The sequence below is a fragment of the Etheostoma spectabile genome, unplaced genomic scaffold (assembly GCF_008692095.1).
Source record: "Etheostoma spectabile isolate EspeVRDwgs_2016 unplaced genomic scaffold, UIUC_Espe_1.0 scaffold00019186, whole genome shotgun sequence".
Taxonomy (NCBI): Eukaryota; Metazoa; Chordata; class Actinopteri; order Perciformes; family Percidae; genus Etheostoma; species Etheostoma spectabile.
This window is the reverse complement of record NW_022604729.1, coordinates 15,001-32,817: the sequence shown is the minus strand read 5'-3', so window position 1 is coordinate 32,817 and position 17,817 is coordinate 15,001. Positions and strand designations below refer to the sequence as shown.

The 17,817-nt window shown below is 40.2% G+C and overlaps 1 long non-coding RNA gene and 10 other non-coding genes across 11 annotated transcripts in view; 6 read left to right on the top strand and 5 right to left on the bottom strand.

The window, feature by feature from the left end:
- Positions 1–690: 690 nt before the first annotated feature.
- trnan-guu (transfer RNA asparagine (anticodon GUU)) lies at positions 691–764 on the top strand. Its single transcript has one exon. It is a non-coding gene; the product is annotated as a tRNA-Asn (tRNA).
- A 14-nt stretch (positions 765–778) lies between these two features.
- LOC116684023 (uncharacterized) overlaps positions 779–17,817 on the bottom strand; it is an 18,373-nt gene continuing 1,334 nt past the window's right edge. Inside the window, exons 2-3 of the long non-coding RNA XR_004330751.1 lie at positions 3,263–3,270; positions 779–881 (exon numbers count right to left, since the gene is read on the bottom strand). This is a non-coding gene — a long non-coding RNA (uncharacterized LOC116684023). The remainder of the gene's footprint in view (positions 882–3,262; positions 3,271–17,817) is intronic.
- On the top strand, positions 4,028–4,101 carry trnat-agu (transfer RNA threonine (anticodon AGU)). Its single transcript has one exon. It is a non-coding gene; the product is annotated as a tRNA-Thr (tRNA).
- Positions 4,802–4,874, top strand: trnat-cgu (transfer RNA threonine (anticodon CGU)). The gene has a single exon. It is a non-coding gene; the product is annotated as a tRNA-Thr (tRNA).
- On the top strand, positions 5,538–5,610 carry trnat-ugu (transfer RNA threonine (anticodon UGU)). Its single transcript has one exon. It is a non-coding gene; the product is annotated as a tRNA-Thr (tRNA).
- On the top strand, positions 7,706–7,779 carry trnat-agu (transfer RNA threonine (anticodon AGU)). The gene has a single exon. It is a non-coding gene; the product is annotated as a tRNA-Thr (tRNA).
- trnat-ugu (transfer RNA threonine (anticodon UGU)) lies at positions 8,387–8,459 on the bottom strand. The gene has a single exon. It is a non-coding gene; the product is annotated as a tRNA-Thr (tRNA).
- Positions 9,873–9,945, bottom strand: trnam-cau (transfer RNA methionine (anticodon CAU)). Its single transcript has one exon. It is a non-coding gene; the product is annotated as a tRNA-Met (tRNA).
- On the bottom strand, positions 11,588–11,660 carry trnaa-agc (transfer RNA alanine (anticodon AGC)). Its single transcript has one exon. It is a non-coding gene; the product is annotated as a tRNA-Ala (tRNA).
- trnaa-agc (transfer RNA alanine (anticodon AGC)) lies at positions 12,256–12,328 on the bottom strand. The gene has a single exon. It is a non-coding gene; the product is annotated as a tRNA-Ala (tRNA).
- On the top strand, positions 15,215–15,286 carry trnaq-cug (transfer RNA glutamine (anticodon CUG)). The gene has a single exon. It is a non-coding gene; the product is annotated as a tRNA-Gln (tRNA).

The following is a 17,817-nucleotide window of genomic DNA, read 5'->3' as shown; positions in this document are numbered from 1 at the left end:
ATTGCTAAGCCTGTACTTTGGTACTTTTACTTGAGTAAAGAAGTTAAATCAGTACTTCTACTTTTACCAGAGTATTTGTTAACACAGTTATCTGTTCTTCTACTTGAGCACGGGCAGTGAGTACTTTTGCCATCTCTGACGGCCTCTGTATTGTTCTGTTTAGAGTATGTGTATATTGTGTGTACAAACTAGTGTGTATATTTTGTTGTTTTGTGTTTTGTGTGTAAGCACAGTGTGAGCAACAATGCTTCAAAGAAAAATTCGTCGTATGTGTCCTCATACCTGGCGAATAAAGCTGATTCTGATTCTGGTATGCAGGTCACTTGATGTAATCCAAGCAAATACATAAGGCCCCCCCCAACAGTTTTGTGATACATGGCGTGTAACTGTATGATCAAGCTTGTTGCTGTGACCAAGAAACCACCAGCACAATGACTGATACATCATCAGTTCCCAAATTGTCTTGGATGCCAAATATTTGAATTCAAAGTCAGAATCCAATTGACATGTAAGAAAAATACAATGCACGTCCAGCTTCTACATTTCCAAATGAGTCAGCTTCCTAAATTACTGAGTAACAGGAAAATAGCCTGATAAGCATACATGTGCAGCTCAACCTCAAAAAGCCATAAAGCAAATGTTTGTGGCTTAAAGATGGAGCTCCCTCTCATTAAGTTGCAGCTAGGAGCAGTCTCTGTGGCGCAATAGGTCAGCGCAGTCGGCTGTTAACCGAAAGGACGGTGGTTCAAGTCCACCCAGGGACATTTGATGCTTAAAGGGGTGATAGAATGCAAAACCGATTTTACCTTGTCATATGTGAATAATGAGAGTTCAGTGGGTAAATAGGACCTACATAAAAGCTCAAAATCCCATTGATATGCCTTTCATCTGCCAATATCACATTCTGAAACTAATGCTGAAAATTGTTGAATCCCAACAAAGCTAAAAGATGACTTCAATGTCTCAAAACCTGTAGCTTTGTCACGCCCATGGATGTATTAGGAGAATGGTCACGCCCCAACGTTTACATACAGGCCACTGACCTGAGACCAGTTCAGAATGTAGCTAGGTTAAGTGGATGTAAAACTGAGAATGCTGCTTGTGTACTTTGACAGGATTTACAAAGAAGAAAGTTTGGAATACTTTCCAGGATATTGACAATGAACCAGGGTCGTAAATGCAGAGTTTCAGGCTGTACAGGGAATGGAGACACTTCTCATAGTCTTCACAAGGAAGTAACCACTCGACGGGCTCAGCTGCTGTTTCTCTACAAGGAGATCCCTGTGAAGTTCAACACTCAATTATTAATTTGCTCGAACCATTTCACCAAAGACAGTTTTCAAAACTTTGGACAATTTAAAGCAGGATTTGCTAAGCTGCTGTTGCTGAAAAAAAGGGCCGTTCCGACTGCATGGTCATCCCAACCACAAGCTAAGTAGGATTTTGTCACTAACAGTAACATTAGCAATGCTAACATATCCTGTAGCTAACATAGGTAGAATGTGTGTTGGCAAAGGGGCTAAAGTTTCTTTTTCCTTTCAAATAACCTTTGTTGTCATGTACGTAGCTACATCTATAGTTCCCGATGAATGTTTGTGCACTTTGTGAGGTTAAGTTTTATTGTATTTCAGAAAGATAGCTAACTGCAGCTGAGTAGAATCCTGATAGTTTGGTTGCTAGCTAGCGTTAAGCTGTAACGTTACTCAGCTAGCTAGCTAGCTATGTCAATCCCATTTGCTTTGACAACAGAACTGGAAACGTTATCATTTCATATGATATCTAGTCAATCTCGTGAAAACATTGTGTTTATAGGCTGCAATACATTAATTTAAAAGTTTTTTTTTAATTTTAGAATACACCACAAGAACGACAACACACGAAAGATGCAGCTTGCCAAACAGATGCTCCAGGTGTGGCTTCTCGCAGGACACAACTGCCTCATATGACAATAAGACCTCACATACGAAGTAAAGCTAACCTTTCTAATTATTTTTACAAAACCAGATGTATTTTGGTGTTTGTGTAGCATTATGACTGGGTGGCATTTAGCAGAGCAGTGTTATCCAGCGGTTTGCTCCCAAAAATGTTGTTTTCTCCTTCATTGGAATGTTAAGCAGGTATGTACACTCCCTATGAACTTCATCATTCAACAAAACAAGTCTTTAGAACAGGCGGGCTGGTCAATCATACAGGTTGTCTCCTCAAGAACCTGGATCATTCTTCTCATGACCTGTAAAAATAAACATAATGAGCCTGCTGCTATTTCATAATGTTGAATGAGCAGAAAGCATAAAGTAGCTTGAGTTAATGTACAGTATCTCTAGTTTTAGTTACCTGAGGTATTTCTCTACAACATATATTTTCTCTCTTGGGACATGTGTGCACAGTTTCCACAAGTACACCTGTCACGGTAAGAATGATGTACCGTAGCTTTAATTGTACATGTTAAGGTAATAATCTCATAGTCAGATGATCTAATCAGCAAGATAGTAGTTCCAAGATAACGTTTGAGTAGTAATACGTTAGACGCAGCATACAAACTGAACAGAAATAGTAGGTTCCTGTCCAGCTAAATGGACGTCCTGTTGTATGATAACATATTACTACTTCATGGCAAAGAATATACGGAACTGATGATCATAATCACAATCAATCACTATTCAGCAGGAGAGTACATGGTAACAATGTCACAAAAGTGAATAAGAGACTTTTGTTGTGAGCAGCTCTATGAACTGGCCACTAACTTTTCAGCCAACTGGACATCTTGACTGAAATTGCGAGGGTACAAGTTGTAAAATATTTGTCTGTGTGCAAATTAATAACTTACAGTGGTGTGAAAAAGTGTTTGCCCCCTTCCTCATTTCCTGTTCCTTTGCATGTTTGTCACACTTAAGTGTTTCGGAACATCAAACCAATTTAAACAATAGTCAAGGACAACACAAGTAAAAACACAATATGCAATTTGTAAATGAAGGTGTTTATTATTAAAGGTGAAAAAAAATCCAAACCATCATGGCCCTGTGTGAAAAAGTGATTGCCTGATCCTGATTGATTCAGTGATTTTTTTGCCCTATTTGTATTTGTGTCTAAAGGCTGGTTAAGCACTGTAGGGTGAAGACGTTGGACAGTTTTTTTTGTCTTGTTCCAGTGATTGTCATGTCTGGGTGAAGGCGTTGGATATGCGTTAGCATGTTGGATGTATTTCCACTCACGTACCAACAAAGCCGGCCCACAGTCCTCGTTTTATCCACCACTTTCTCACCTGTACTACTGGAACTGACTGGGAAACCAAAGTTTCCCCGTGGGTCGCCACCACTCGCCGTAGGAGAGGCTGCTCTTCCTTAGTGCTGCTGGCTCTGACTCATATGAAGGGAAATATGGGGCAAAAGGTGAGAGCTTGCAGAACAAAAAAAATCTGAACTTATATGTTTAAATTATAGCCGATAGAGAGAGATCCACCCATTACCTTAATTTATAGCCGTTGTACTTTCCTTAGTTTTCTGTCCACCTCCACACCCGTAGTCTTCTCTTCAAGCAGACTTACTGCCTCCTGGTCTTGTCTTGACCTGGTTACCACTTTCTCATTTTTGTGTGGCAGCACATCCAGCTGCAAGAGATTCTCAACAATCTGGAAGAGCTCCATGTTGGAAGGAACAGTGGACGTCAGAAGGTACTGTTGCTGCCGTAGCTGTTGCTCCACGATCCGTGCTGGGCTCTGAAACGTTCCCCCCCAGTCTGGTTCAAATGGTGAGTGGTCCATCTGGTGGACCGAGCTTCACTGGTTCTATGGGGGTGAGATGTGGATGATCAGCACCAATGGAAAGGAGTGGGCTGGCATTCTCAAACTGCTGAAGGGAGAGACCTGCCAGGTACTTCTACCTCTTCTGCTGACTGACTGGATAGGATTGATCCGCCAAGCCTAGACGAGCTGAGCCATTACTCCCAATACTGCCAGTCAGTGTACTGTATGTTTAGCTTATATACGGTAAAAGACAAATTAAGACTTAACAGGGATGCTACTTGTGGAGGTGCTGTGGCTTAGTTGGTTAAAGTGCCTTTCTAGTAAACAGGAGATCCTGGGTTCAAATCCCAGCAGCACCTTGTTGTTGGAGAGATTACCTCTTTTGGCGCGTCATCATCAACCCAATCCCTGTGAAAGTACCCTGGTAGCAAATAAAAATTGCATGTTACATTTACACAGAAACACCAATAACATGGCCACAAGGTGTTCTATTTGCCTGATAACTAATTAAATTAATTAATAAATGCGCTACTTTGGCTCCACTACAGTTCTGTGTCAGTCAACTGCTCCATTTCAATCACCACTGTGTCAGACTTAATGCCCCGCCCACAACAACATCTGATTAGCAGGCAACTTAAAAACAAGTACAGGTCATCTCTGCAACAACAAGGTTTTGCTGGGATTTGAACCCAGGCACTTCTGCTGACTAGACAGGCGCTTTAACCAACTAAGCCACAGCACCTCTGGGGTACTCGGTTTAAACAACTGAGGTGGTTGGGTCATCTGGTAAGGATGCCTCCTGGGATTCTCCGTAGAGAACTGGTCCAGGCACGTCCAGCTGGGAGGAGGCCTCGGGGAAGACCCAGGACTAGGTGGAGAAAGTACATCTCCAACCTGGCCTGGGAACGCCTCGGGATCCCCCAGTTGGAGCTGGTTTATGTGGCTCGGCAAAGGATAGTTTGAGGTCCCCTGCTGGAGCTGCTGGACTAAGATGGATGGAAGGAGGGAACCCTTTTCACTAGCTCATTGTATTCTTGCAAGACGGGCTTAGTTGTAGGAGGCGCTGTAGCTTAGTGGTTAAAGCGCCTGTCTCGTAAACAGGAGATCCTGGGTCCAAATCCCAGCAGTGCCTGGTCATCATGGTATGAAGTGTTACCACATGGTTGCTGATACTTAACGTGTGCAACCCAGTTATTGCCTGATTTTTTTAGATCACTAAAGTGACATGTGATGTTGTATTGTACCCTAACATTACATGTGTCCATGTAAAGCGAATAAAAGCCTTTTATTGGAGGTGTTTTTGCAACTTTAGTGTGAAGATTATAAAGGTTTTATTATCATGAATTTCAGTCTTACCTTGGAAGCTTAGGGCTCCTGCACACTGCCTGCATGGCGTGAGCGTGTCAGCTGAGGTTAGAATGCCTACCGTATTGGTCAATACTGTTAACATGGGAGAAATAAAAACAGACACGCCACACAGCAAACACTATGTTGACTGTTGAGGAGGACTAAATTAGGACTGTGTTTTAAGCTTTCCATGGCTTTCCATGAGAAATGGCATGATGGGAAAGGGTCTCTCATCTCTCAAGGTCCTTGCATAAGACTTCTGTTGTTCTCGGTAGGCCTGCCTATCAACAGTGAGTCCTGAGGCGTCGCTCAAGGACACGTTCAGCTGTTTTCATTTGCCGGAGTTTGTAGGGGTCCCCTACTGGAGCTGCTGGACAATGATGGATGGATGGAAGCAACCCTGTTCATTAGCTCATTGTATTCTTGCAAGACAGGCTTATCTGTAGAAGGAGCTGTAGCTTAGTGGTTAAAGTGCCTGTCTTGTAAACAGGAGATCCTGGGTCCAAATCCCAACAGTGCCTAGTTATCACTTAATGAAGATCCTGGGTCCAAATCCCAGCAATGTCTCATTGTCAGTTAATATTTATGTTATCTGCACTACAAAGTGTATATATTTGTTATTTATTTTTGCTAAAGTGCTTAACAACCGTAATTAATTTTGCCCAGTTGTGGCCTGTTGATGGGCAATACATATCTAAAGGGAAATGGATTGGAACCATTTTTTAATGCTTTTAAACCTTGTTGTTGGAGCTGAATGTGGCCCCGGTGTACACCAGGACCCTGTGACATCACTGTTGGGTGAGGTTTCAGGCGTGTGATGCTGACTAAGGTCAGAGGTGAAATAAACATGAACTTTACCGGCCAAGGCACTTTGGGCGCTGACTGTGTGATTTTAACGTCTTCGCGCTTCTGGAATGAAAATTAATAAATTAATTATTTGATATTGTTGACTATATCGGGATATGCAACTGAAGGAAGAATCACCTTCCACCGCTCTATTACCTCCTCAGTTGAGGTCAACCGCCAATAAACTGTAATTTCTCAAAATATCATCCTTCCCTATATGCCTTTGCATCTTGGATATTTTTCTGTTGTTTAGACATGGCTACATTCACTTAAAGTATCCAAAGTGCACAATACTCCACTGTACTCTGTTCAGTTGTTTACACCGAGTGCCTCCAATATAGCCGTGCAGCCGTGTTCATCCCCAGAGGTGCTGTGGCTTAGTTGGTTAAAGTTCACTCTGTGGTGAGTGAAATGGAGCAGTTGACTGACACAGAACTGTAGTGAAGCCAAAGTAGTGCATTTATTAATTAATTTCATTAGTTATCAGGCAAATAGAACACCTTGTGGGCATGTAATTGGTGTTTCTGTGTAAATGTAACATGCCATTTTCATTTGCTACCAGGGTATCTTAACTAAGGTGACCAGATTTCTCAGACAAAATCCAGGGACATTTTCAGCTCAGAAGCGTATTTACCTCCAAAACAAGTAATGTTTTTATTTTTGTAAAACTTAAAACGGGGACACTAGACCTAGAGCTGTTCTTATTAGGGGCTGAGTCCCCCCGCAAGGTATGATCCTAGACCCACCCCTGCTGCTACTTCCTACTCCACTCCACTACACCTCAAGATAGAAAGTCCTAATATTTCAAGATAAAAAAATCCATCCTTATACTTCAAGATAAAAAGTCCTAATATTTCAAGATAAAAAGTCTTAATATTTCAAGATAGAAAGTCTTAATATTTCAAAATATAAAGTCCTAATAGTCTTAATATTTCAAGATAGAAAGTTCCAATATTTCAAGATAGAAAGTCCTTATAGTCCTAATATTTCAAGATAGAAAGTCTTAATATTTCAAGATAGAAAGTCTCAATATTTCATAATGTTGTAATGTACTGAACTACTGACAGCTTTTGCTTTACTGCTTCAGGCTTGTTTCTGCAACAGCTCATTGAGAATCAGATACAACAAAAACTACTGAGGACATATTTTCCTCTGACATTGATGCATATTAAACGAGATCGCTGCACTGTAAGTTAATAGGATAATTGTCCAGCTTGTATTTACGTTCATAAAAGTGCTTGTTTAGCTGCTAAAAGACTCAGATTAATATTAAGTTAATAATAAGTGTCTGACAACATTATGGGAAGGATTTCTAAGGAGGTCGACCTTTCTGTTAAAGATTAAGATCCTTTTTAAAACATAAAAGTCCGCGAAATTGCGTTTGCTAAACCCACCAGACTCCATGTAAATAATCAGTGATTTTAGCATCGTAAAATACGGCTTCTAAAACGTCTCTGAGCTCTGAGCACCGTTGGCTCTGGCGGTCTAGAGCCTGCGTGTGTTGGGTGTGCGATTATCGGCTCCATTTTGTCAGTTTTTTCTTTCTTTCATTCCAATTTCGGGTCTTTCAGTCACAGTGAAAACCGGGGACATTTCCGGGGACTGATCCAGCCGGGGACAGGTAGCCAAAATCGGTGACTGTCCCCGGCAACCGGGGAGGTCTGGTCACCCTAATCTTAACGGGAGTTGGGTTGACATGATGATGACACGCAAACAGAGGTAGTCTCTGCACCAAATAAATTAAGACTTAACACGGCTGGTACTCGTGGAGGTGCTGTGGCTTAGTTGGTTAAAGTGCCTGTCTAGTAAACAGGAGATCCTGGGTTCAAATCCCAGCAGCACCTTGTTGTTGGAGAGATTACCTCTGTTGCTGTGTCATCATCTCCTCTGGGGATAAACTTGGATTAGCAGCAACGAGGAACTTGGTGTAAGCAACTGAACAGAGTGCAGTATTGTACTCTTTGGATACTTTATGTGAATGTAGCCATATCTAAACAACAGAAAAGCATCCAAAATGCAAAGGCATATAGATTCTTCCTTCAGTTGTATATCCCAATATAGTCAACTAATATCAAATAATAAATGTATTAATTTTTATTACAGCAGCATCGAAGATGTTAAAATCACACAGTCAGCGCCCAAAGTGCCTTGGCCTGTAAAGTTCATGTTCATTTCACCTCTGACCTCAGTCAGCATCACATGCACCTGAAACCCCACCCAACAGTGATGTCACAGGGTCCTGGTGTACACCTGGGCCACGTTCAGCCCCAACAACAAGGTTTAAAAGCATTAAAAAATGGGTCCAATCCATTTCACTTTAGATATTTATTGCCCATCAACACGCCACAATTGGGCAAAATTATATAATGCTTGTTAAGCACTATAGCAAAAACAAATAACAAATATATACACTCTTTGTAGTGCAGATAACATAAACATTAACTGATAATGAGGCACTGCTGGGATTTGGACCCAGGATCTCCTGTTTACAAGACAGGTGCTTTAACCACTAAGCTACAGCGCCTCCTACAGGATTGCCTGTCATGCAAGATTACAATGAGCTAGTGACCAGGGTTCCAACCATCCATCCATCTTTGTCCAGCAGCTCCAGAGAGAGCTATAGAGAGAGAGTCTTCCGCTGAAGGCTCTACCACATGACTGTGTTTCACCAATCAAACGTCGTTGTGCAGTCACGTGACCATACTCGATCTCAGCATACTCAATCTTTACTTTATTCAAGAAACTCATGCTTCAGAAGCAGACGCGTCATTTTGGAGGAGTCAATGGGGAAGAGATGAGTAGTTTTAGGTAATAGGTCAGCAGGGGTCGCTATACTGCAGGGAAAGTTCAAGGAACCATCCTCTGCTATAGGATTTAATAGAGAATAGTTTTGATCCATTGACCTCTGGGTTATGGGCCCAGCACGCTTCCGCTGTGCTATTCTGCTCTGCTGTTTGCACTTAGGGGTAACATGTAACATGTAAAGCAGGAGCTCTACCACTGAGCTACATACCCTGAAGATTTTCAGATTTGTTGACTTTTTTCTGAGACAGACTCAGACTTATCTTTATTAATCCTTTTGGGATGACTTACCGCAAAGAAATTGAAATACTACAGAATAAAAGAAGAAAACTGGGTAAAACATGTAATGTTAATGTTGTACAGTATGTTGTATATGGTTTCAAAACATGGCGGTGGCTGGAAAGTGAGCCTTGGCAAAATGCTTGCACTGCTATGGTGTAAATCTAGTCGAAAAGTAACACATCTGTTGCCCTTCTGCTGGACAATACAACACTCACTGCAAATCTTGTAACACATCTGGGCATTGAGAAATGCACTGGTGGAGACGGGTGGCTTCCAGTACCTATGAGATAATACAATATTGTTTATGAAGCCACAAACTATGTAGGGTGTTGTTTTAATGCCCCGGATCCCTAACAGGGGGTATATCTCCTTCAATGTTGAGTTAGTTTTCTGATCGGTTAAGATTTCTATGGGGACCCCTACCCGGGAAAAATGTTGAAGTAAACTATTGGCCACTTGTCTAGCCTTGGTGTTTCTGAGGGAGAAAGCCTCTGGGTAACGTGTTGCATAATCACAAATCATTACGATGTAGTGGTGACCTGCCCTACTCCTACTGTTAAGGAGTTTAGATCGGTGGTTAGAGTCACCTGCTGCCTCCATGTCCCTGCTCGACACCCTCTGCTACAATTCTCCATGTCTCTTCTCTCTCTGTCTGTCTCTTTCTCTCACCCCCAACCAGTTGAGGTAGACGCCTCCCCACCCTCTTAAAGAATGCAAGAATGCCTTTCCTTGTCTCAATCTCAGAAAAAACCACAGAATCACAACTTCCATTCATGTGCTTGTGCCAGTATTCAACCACCTGAAAGTCACTGTATTTCCAGTATCAGTTGTGTTTTTTTGTTTTTGAAACACCTGCCCCGTGTGAGGGTTGAACTCACGACCTTCAGATTATGAGACTGACGCGCTGCCTACTGCGCCAACGAGGCTACGAAAGCACTCTCGATGGTTGGAAAATTTCGTAAAATTTGGTCTTCAATCTTAATAAAAACAACGTATGTGGAGACTTATGTACTCCACATACTTTGCCAAACTTTGCGTAGGAATCGGCGTACGCCCGTCCTACGCCGGTTTTAGGTCGTATGCACGTTTCAGAAATGAGGGCCAATGTGACCACAATAAAGAGTTCTTGAAGAAAGATTTGTACTTTAAAGTTCTAGTTTTTTTCCAACTCTTCTGGTAACACTTGGTACTATTTCATAACTTTTGTCTGTAGTTCTCTATTCTTTCAGGGCTTAACTCTGTCTCCCCCGCCTCTTTTTTTGTTTCTTGTTATGTCTTGGCAAGAAGTATTATGCTTTTGTGTCGTCTGTCCATCCGTCAGGCCAAAGAAACAGATACCAGCATGTAACTTTGCAAATCAGTGGCTCACCATGGCCGCCATTAAAGATGCCATTTGGACTTCCAGAAACTTTCTGGTAAGAAAGCACATGCAGATCCCATTCCCTCAAAACGTGAATCACAGATTTTCCAGCACCTGGACTTGATCAGACTGGGAATATGCCAAAGAAAATGTTCACAAGTTCAGCCGAGGTAAATACTCGGCCCACATTCACACAGACCTAAAACTACTCATTTAATGCTGGTTACCATTTTCTAAAATAAACAATGTCAGAGCAAAATTGCAAAGAGTGAAGGGTGTTGATAAAAAATTTTAATAAGGGATTGGCTCATTATTGCCAACCTGATATCATGAAGACAGAGACAGATCCTTTTATTCCTCCTTATTTCTTGTTGGAGAACGGAAGAACTCAGTTTTGTTTTTATTTTTCTGTTTGCATCTGTTTTCAAACCCGAGTGCCTTATTTAGGTTTTGTTGCAGGAACATTTTACTTTGAAAGAGTGTAAAACAACTTCCTAATAAAACAGGTTGAACTATCTGAGGTTTATTCATAAAGTGTGTGTGCGTGTGAGTGTGCTTGTTTGTGTGCGTGTGCTTGTGTGTGTGTGTGTGTCAAAAAAAACAATGATTCAGTTTGAAATATATTTTCATCCACAAATTAATTAAATTCAAAGCCTCGTAGTAACTCATAGTATAGTACGTCAAAATATTCATAAAAAGTCATAGTATAGTATGTCGAAAATTCATAAAAGTCATAGTATAGTATGACAAATATTCAAAAAAAGTCATAGTATAAAATGTCAAAAATTCATATAAGTCCTAGTATAGTATGACAAATATTCATGAAATGTAATAAAAAGTCAGAGTATAGTATGTAAAAAATTCATAAAAAGTTGTAGTATAACATGTAGAAAATTCATAAACGTCATACTTGGTATGACAAAAATTCATAAAATGTAATTAAAAGTCAGTTTAGTATAACAAAAAAATCATAAAAAGTCATAGTATACTATGTCAAAATATTTGTAAAAAGTCGTAGTTTAGTATGACAAAAAAATCATGAAAGTCATAGTATAGTATCTCAAAAAAGTCATAAAAGTCATAGGACGAAAACATAAAAAGTCATAGTATAATATGTCGAAATATTCCTAAAAAGTCGTAGTGTAGTATGTCGTAACAAGTCCAGATTTATAGTTCTTGTTGTAAAACAAGAAGAATCTAAAGTCCTCTGGAGAATGCGGGCATTGATCCCGCTACCTCTGGCATGCTAAGCAAGCGCTCTACCATTTGAGCTAATTCCCCCTTTTCGAAAAGAGTCATGGTATGTTGAAAAAAATCATAAAAGTCATAGTGTAGTATGTCAAAAAATTCATAAAAGTCATAGTATAGTATGACAAAAAATCATTAAATGTCATTAAAAGTCATAGTATAGTATGTCGAAAAATTCATAAAAGTCATACTATAGTAAGTCGAAATATTTATAAAAAGTCATAGTTTAGTATGACAAAAAATCATAAAAGTCATAGTATAATATGACAAATATTCAAAAAAGTCATAGTATAATATGACTAATATTCAAAAAAGTCAGAGTATAGTATGTCAAAAATTCATAAAAAGTTGTAGTATAACATGTCAAAAATTCATAAAGTCATAGTTTAGTATGACAAAAATTCATAAAATGTCATAAAAAGTCATAGTTTAGTATAACAAAAAATCATAAAAAGTCATAGTATAGTATGACGGAAAAATCATGAAAGTCATAGTTTAGTATCTCAAAAAAGTCATAAAAGTCATAGGATAGTATGTCGACAAAAACATAAAAAGTCGTAGTGTAGTATGTTGTAACAAGTCCAGATTTATAGTTCTTGTTGTAAAACAAGAAGAATCTAAAGTCCTCTGGAGAATGCGGGCATTGATCCCGCTACCTCTCGCATGCTAAGCAAGCGCTCTACCATTTGAGCTAATTCCCCCTTTTCGAAAAGAGTCATGGTATGTTGAAAAAAATCATAAAAGTCATAGTGTAGTATGTCAAAAATTCATAAAAGTCATAGTATAGTATGACAAAAATTCATTAAATGTCATAAAAAGTCATAGTATAGTATGTCGAAAAATTCATAAAAAGTCATACTATAGTATGTCAAAATATTTATAAAAAGTCATACTATAGTATGTCAAAACAATCATGAAAGTCATAGTATAATATGTCAAAATATTCATAAAATGTCATAAAAAGTCATAGTATAGTATGTATAAATAGTCCTAAAAAGTTGTAGTATAGTATGTCGTAACAAGTCCAGATTTATGGTTCTTGTTGCAAAACAAGAAGAATCTAAAGTCCTCTGGAGAATGCAGGTGTTGATCCTGCTATCTCTTGCATGCTAAGCAAGCGCTCTACCATTTGAACTAATTCCCCTTTTAAAGAAAAAGGGAATACATACTATTTACAATTCTTCAAATAAGGCCCAAATACATCCCAAATCTCAAACCAGTGGGTCCATGTTCCTCTATAAAACGGTAGATATCGATTTTATTCCACTATAGCATCTTATATCGCATACTAGACTAGTGTGACCATAGTGTGACTAGGAAGATTGACCTCTTTAGGACTCCATACTCTTTGTGTGACGTTGTCTCCCATATATGGGCATATTACTTCCTTTTCTTCCGTAAACAGAGGGCAGAAACGGAGCCCGGAGCTAGTGGCATAAATAAGCAAAACCGCGAAGAATTATGGACATAAAGTGGTTTGGATTTAATGCTCAACAACCCCGAAAAAGGCAGGAAGTTCCAGGCTGGATAGAAAATCACCTGTAGAGGCTAGAAAGACCCGAAAGAGACCTCCATAACCGCTAACTCGTTAGCTTTTAGCTGCAACTTTTGGTGAGTTTCTAGCTTTTATGATTATTAAATGATTAAACCATGAATCAGAGGTGCTGTTTTTGCTCGTGGGCGAGTCTCTCGGGTTCAGAGGGTTAAGAGGGTTGGCCATTTAGACTGTAAACAGTATGTTGGTCACCTGGTCGTTAATGTAATAGGAAGGAGCTCAAAAATTGACAGTATTGACTGGAAGTGATAAGCTTTGAGTTACATGGGGGATACACACTTTGCATTCAGTCTCGTAATCACCATAAAAATTAGGTATCACTGAAATGTGTGCTCATCCTGAATGGGCCAGTGTATTGCATCAGAATTGCTGGTTGAATGGTCTATTAGCTTTGGAACCCCCCTTTCCCCACAGCGTTGAATTTTCAGATATGGGTGGGTAGGTGGGCAGTGTGTCCAACCCTTTATGTGTAAAAAAACCCACTAAAGAAGTGTCTTGGATGAGAGACAAAACCTCTGCGGAGGACATTTTACCAAGTCCAGTTGCCCTCGGCCTAGTTGTGCACTTTTGGGGTAATAGCATGGATCAGGAACCAAAACGGACACATCTGGACTCAATGTGGACATTGTACGGCAATATTCGACACGTTTAGACCACAAAGACAGTTATCAGTTTATTTCCCATCCGGCAGGTATATTTGTGGACTCAGTTGGACATTTGAAGATAATTGCACAATGTTGACCCAATTGTCAGTCTATTTCCCATCTTGCAGGGACATTTCTGGATTCAGGTGGACATTGTGGACAGAAACATTGGTGGATCTTGATTCCCACCATAGGATTTGGTCTGTATTGCACATTCCCTTCACATCCCGTGCAATTTATTGCCAATGTCAAGCACATTGCCACACTGGTGACTTTCTTCCATGTCTCCATGTCTCCATATATTTGGGCTGACAGTTGAGAAACCTTCCCTTGTTAACTATGACATGGATGACTGAGAACCTACTATATCATGACATGTTTCATTCACTATATTATAATTTTTGAGACAGGTCCTACTGAACATTTGTTGGATCAGTCAGGATGGCCGAGCGGTCCAAGGCGCTGCGTTCAGGTTGCAGTCTCCACTGGAGGCGTGGGTTCAAATCCCACTTCTGACAACTAGTGTTTTCATCTGGAACTAATGTCTGAGTTTGATATTTTTTTACACAGAAAGGTTTGGACACAGTGCATGTGTTGTCAACACATGTAAAGTTACTGACTGTGATTTAACTGAGGGATTCGGTGAAAGTTATCTTTTGTTTTATAAAACTATGGGTCATGTACAAAACAGGACAAAAGGGTTCTTTGTTGCATCCAGGTTGTTATGTATAACAGATAAAAAGCGCAAATTGACATCATTCCATCCAGTACGGGCAAGATGGGGTTGACAGATAGATTTTAAAATCCACACAAATAAACAGTCAACATAGCTGTTTGCAGGATTTCCGTAAAATTTACGGAGATTAAACTGGGCCGTATAGTGGAGACAGGTCCTACTGATCAGCTGTTGGATCAGTCAGGATGGCCGGGCAGTCCAAGGCGCTGCCTTCGTGTCCCAGTCTCCATTGGAGGCGTGGGTTCAAATCCCACTTCTGACAATTAGTGTTTTCATCTGGAACTAATGTCTGAGACATGATATTGGGAATAAAGAACTTAGCAATTCTTTGTATTTAAGCGGAAATGAATGTGCGCAAAACTCAAAACTCAATGGTAAGTACAGCATTTTGTGAGCATCTTTATTGTCAACACATGTGAAGTTACCATGTGTTTGTACACAGTAGACATATCTACTGCTGTATTCACTGTCTGTGGCCAGTCCTTCAAAACCTGTTCTTAACATCCTCTGAAAAATTAGCTAACTAAATGACTTAAGTTGGCCAATAATTGTTTTTTTTTTCATCTTCATTGTGATTGTTGTGTGCCTTTACTAGCATACATGTGGAGATTATGAAAGAAACTGTCTAGCAAACCCTTGCAACACTTTGAAAGGTTCCATGGTGTAATGGTTAGCACTCTGGACTCTGAATCCAGTGATCTGAGTTCAAATCTCAGTGGAACCTGATTTTAAGTTGTATGTCTGCATTAGCTTAAGTTAACTGTAATGTCTTGTTTGTGTTGTAATATCCATAGAGATTCGTGGTGTAGTATGGAACCATTATCCTGACTTTTATGTATTAATCGCGATATCATGTGTCAGACATTAGTTCCAGATGAAAATACTGGTTGTCAGAAGTGGGATTTGAACCCACGCCTCCAGTGGAGACTGCGACCTGAACGCAGGTCCTTGGACCACTCGGCCATCCTAACAGATCCAACAGATGTTCAGTAGGACCTGTTTAAAAAATTATAATATACTAAATTAAACATGTCACTCTATTGTAGGTTCTCAGTCATCCATGTCATAGTTAACAAGGGAAGGTTTCTCAACTGTCAGTCCAAATATATGGGCGTTCATGGAGACATGGAAGAAAGTCACCAGGGTGGCAATGTGCTTGACAATGGTATGGCATTGGAAATAGACTGACAATTGGGTCAACATTGTGCAATTATCTTCAAAATGTCCAACTGAGTCCACAAATAAACCTGCCAGATGGGAAATAAACTGATAACTGTCTTCATGGTCTAAATGTGTCGAATATTGCCGTACAATTCCCACAATGAGTCCAGATGTGTCCGTTTTGGTTCTTGATCCATGCTATTACCCCAAAAGTGCACAACTAGGCCAAGGGACATTGGACTTGGTAAAAGGTCCTCCGCAGAAGTTTTGTCTCTTATCCAAGAGACTTCTTTAGTTGTTTTTTACACAGAAAGGGTTGGACACAGTGCCCACTCCCCCACCCATATCTGACAATTGAAAGCTGTGGGGAAAGGGGGGTTCCAAAGCTAATAGACCATTCAACAAGCAATTCTGATGCACTATACTGGCCCATTCAGGATGACCACTGTATACTCTGACTGCAGCAACACAAGTTTAAATTTCAGTGATCCCTAATTTTTATGGTGACTGAATGCAAAGTGTGTATCCCCCATATAAGTCAAAGCCTATCACTTCCAGTCAATACTGTCAAATTTGGAGCTCCTTCTGATTACATTAACAACCAGGTGGCTCCTCAACATGCCCCCACCAACATACTGTTTACAGTCTAAATGACCAAGGACATTACACCTGTAAGCTTACTTTACACTAGATGTTGAAAGTTGAAAGGTTGATCTTTTTCACCTGTGCTGGGGCTTAAAAACAGGTTCCACTGAGATTTGAACTCAGACCACTGGATTCAGAGTCCCCACCCATTTCATGACAACCTAACCCACTTCCAGGTTAAATCCTGTCCACTTCCGGGTTTGGCCAGATACAGATACAGATAATTCATATGGTTAACAGATACAGATACAGCTGTACGTGCTAATCTTTATTAAACACTTCTTGAGTTAACCTTCCACTTTTTTTTGCCTTTTTACGTACATAACTACAGCTCTGATTTAATACAGGACCAATGTCAGAGATCGTGCAGATCTTTCACCAGCTAAATACCAATTCCCATACCGGGAGCTGAACCAGGGCCTGGGTGAAAACCAGGGTTTTCCTTACTATTAGAAGTCTTTAAGAGCAGCAACCAAGACCTTTTGGACACCACTTAGGCCAAATGAATGTAAAATCAAACCAACTGAACGCTTTCTCAGATCTACTGATTGTAGTTTCCAGAGGACTCCTTAAGAATGCATGTAAAGGTTACTTAGGCAGAATCCAGACTTCTAGACCATATGGGACTGACACGTTGAATAATAACAGTGATTTTATGAATACATCCATAGATATGCCAGGAACAGGGCAAATACATATAAATACAATGATACATATATCATTACATGAGTTAGGTTCGGGGAAATGCATATCAGGGCATAGGGCTAATACAGCTCTCATTTAATACAGGACCAATGACACAGACCTTGCTGCAGACCTTCATCGGCTAGACATCGATTCCCATACCGGGAGTTGAACCCAGGCCACCTGGGTTAAAACCAGGAATCCTAACCGCTAGACCATATGGAACATTAATAACAGGAAAATGATTACATGAATCAATTCATAGGCTGGCTCGAAACAGGCCTTCTCTTGATTGTGAAGAATCTTCTTAAAAAGTTTTATCTTGAAGCTTTTGAGTGTTCTTTTGGTTTTTATCTGCTTTAACTATTACCGGACGGCGGGGGCACGGAGCAGAGCAGAGCGTCCGTTAGGGAGGAATCCTCCTCCGTGTTCAGCTCCATTTTGAACCTGTAAGCTCACTTTAAACTAGATGTGGAAAGTTGAAAGGTTGATCTTTTTCACCTGTGCTGTGGCTTTAAAACAGGTTCCACTGAGATTTGAACTGAAATCGCTGGATTCAGAGTCCAGAGTGCTAACCATTACACCATGGAACCAAATGCAAAAATGCAAAAATCTGTCTCAATGACCAGATGTGTTGCAAGATTTGCAATCAACAGTGCATTGTCCAGCGATGGTGGTATAGTGGTGAGCATAGCTACCTTCCAAGCAAATGACCGGTGTTGGATTCCCAGCCATCGCAGTAATTTCTTTGAGTCATGTTACTTT